This window comes from Dipodomys spectabilis, unplaced genomic scaffold, assembly GCF_019054845.1.
Source record: "Dipodomys spectabilis isolate Male_0828 unplaced genomic scaffold, ASM1905484v1 ptg000198l, whole genome shotgun sequence".
Taxonomy (NCBI): domain Eukaryota; kingdom Metazoa; phylum Chordata; class Mammalia; order Rodentia; family Heteromyidae; genus Dipodomys; species Dipodomys spectabilis.
The window spans coordinates 242,501-245,154 of NW_024870875.1; positions in this window are offsets into that span (position 1 = coordinate 242,501).

Genomic DNA, 2,654 nt, shown 5'->3' on the forward strand with positions numbered 1-2,654 from the left:
AGGTTCCTTTCTGTCCACATCCCCTCCAGCATCTGTTGTTAGAGTTCTTGATTTTTGCTATTCTAACTGGAGTGAGGTGATATCTCAATGTTGTTTTGATTTGCATTTCTTTTATGGCTAGGGATGTTGAACATTTCTTCATGTGTCTATTGGCCATCCTTCTTTCTTCTTCAGAGAAGCTTCTCTTTAAGTCTTTCACCCACTTACTTATTGGGCAGTTGTTTCTTTGAGGATTTGTTGTTGGGTGGTTTAATTTTTTGAGTTCCAAGTATATTTTAAATATGAGACCTTTGTCCGTTTTATGGCTAGTAAAGATCTTCTCCCAATCCGTGGGCTTTCTATTGATCTTGCTAGCTATGTCATTTGCCCTGCAGAAGCTCTGCAACCTTATGCAATCCCATTTGTCCAACCTTTCTTTGATTTGTTGTGTTTCCGGGTTTCTATTCGGAAAATTTCGGCCTGAGCCAAGGAGACCTAGGGTTTCTCCTATTCCATCCTGTAATGTTTTCAGAGTGTCTGCTTTGAGTTCAAGGTCTTTGATCCATTTGGAGTTGATTCTGGTGCAGGGTGATATATAAGGATCTAGCTTTAGTTTTCTACGTATAGTTAACCAGTTTTGCCAGCACCATTTACTGAAGAGGCTGTCTGTCTTCCATTCTATTGTTTTAGCTCCCTTATCGAAGATTAGATGGCTATAGGTCTGTAGGTTCATTTCTGGGTTTCCAATTCTATTCCATTGGTCCTGAGGTCTGTTCTTATGCCAATACCAAGCTGTTTTGATTACTATGGCTTTTTAGTAGAGTTTGAAATTTGGTATTGATATTCCTCCAGCAGTGTTCTTTCCGTTGAGGAGCGTTTTTGCTATTCGGGGTCTTTTGTTGTTCCATATAAATTGTTGGATTGCTTCTTCTATTTTCTTGAAGAATGAGGGTGGAATTTTGATAGGTATTGCGTTGAATTTGTAGATAGCCTTGGGAAGTATTGCCATTTTCACGATGTTAATCTTTCCAATCCAGGAGCATGGGAGGTTTTGCCATTTTTTAAGTTCTGTGTTGATTTCCTTTTTCAAGATTTTAAAGTTTTCATCATAGAGGTCCTTCACTTCTTTAGTTAAGTTAATTCCTAGGTATTTTATTTTTTGTGGGGCTATTACAAATGGAGTTGCTTTCCTAATTTCAGCCACACTTTTCTCATTGTTGGCATACAGAAAAGCCATTGTTTTTTGAGGTTTAATTTTATACCCTGCTAATTAGCCAAAGTTTTGAATCAGCTTGAGTAATTTGGGAGTGGAGTCTATGGGATTCTTTAAATACAAGATCATGTCATCTGCAAAGAGGGAGAGTTTTATTTCTTCTTTCCCTATTTGGATCCCCTTTATGTCTGTATCTTGTCTTATTGCTGTAGCTAGGCATTCTAATACTAGATTGAAGAGAAGTGGAGAGAGTGGGCATCCTTGTCTTGTTCCTGAGTTAAGAGGAAATGGCTTTAGTTTTTCACCATTGAGTATATTGTTGGCTGTAGGTTTGTCATATACAGCCTTTATTGTATTGAGGAATGTTCCATGGATTCCTAATTTTTCCAAAACCTTCATCATAAAGGGGTGTTGGATCTTGTCGAATGCTTTTTCTGCATCTATTGAGATAACCATGTGGTTCTTATTCTTGCTCCTGTTGATGTGATGAATAATATTAATTGATTTGCGTATATTGAACCAGCTTTGCATCCCTGAAATGAATCCTGTTTGATCGTGGTGTATGATTTTTTGGATGAATTGTTGAAGTCGATTGGCCAAAATTTTTTGAGAAGTTTTGCATCAATGTTCATCAAAGAAATGGGTCTATAGTTCTCTTTCTTTGATGAGTCCCTGCCTGGTTTTGGGATGAGGATTATGATGGCTTCATAGAATGTGTTCGGTAGTGAGCTTTCTCTTTCAATTTCATTGAAGAGTTGGAGGAGAATTGGTGTGAGCTCTGCTTTGAAGGCCTTTTAAAATTCCACTGTAAAACCATCTGGTCCTGGACTTTTCTTAGCTGGAAGGTCTCTTATTGCTGTTTCCATTTCAATGCTTGATGTGGGCCTGTTAATATAGTTTAACTCATCTTGGTTTAGTTTTGGCATGACAATATTTGCTAGGAAGAGGTCCATTTCTGTCAAGTTGTCAAACTTATTAGCATAAAGTTTTGAGAAGTATTCCGTCATAATGTTCTGAATCTTGGTTGTTTCCGTGGTGATGTTTCCATTCTCATCTCTGAGTTTATTTATTTGGGTGTGTTCTCTTCTTTTTCTGATAAGATTTGCTAAGGGTCTGTCAATTTTGTTAAGTTTTTCGAAGAACCAACTCTGTTTTGTTGATTCTTTCTATAGTTTTTTGGATTCTAATTCATTTAATTCTGATTTAATTTTGATTATTTCTTTCCGTCTACTGGATTGGGGTTTATCTTGCTGCTCTTTTTCAAGGAGGTTTAGATGTGTCATTAAATTGTTAGTTTCAGATCTCTCCAATTTGTTGATGTAGGAGCTCAGACCTATAAACTTGCCTCTGAGTACTGCCTTTGCTGTGTCCCAGAGGAGCTGGTAATTTGTGTGCTCATTTTTGTTGAATAGCATGAACATTTTAATTTCCTTTCTAATCTCTCCCATGACCCACTTGTGAT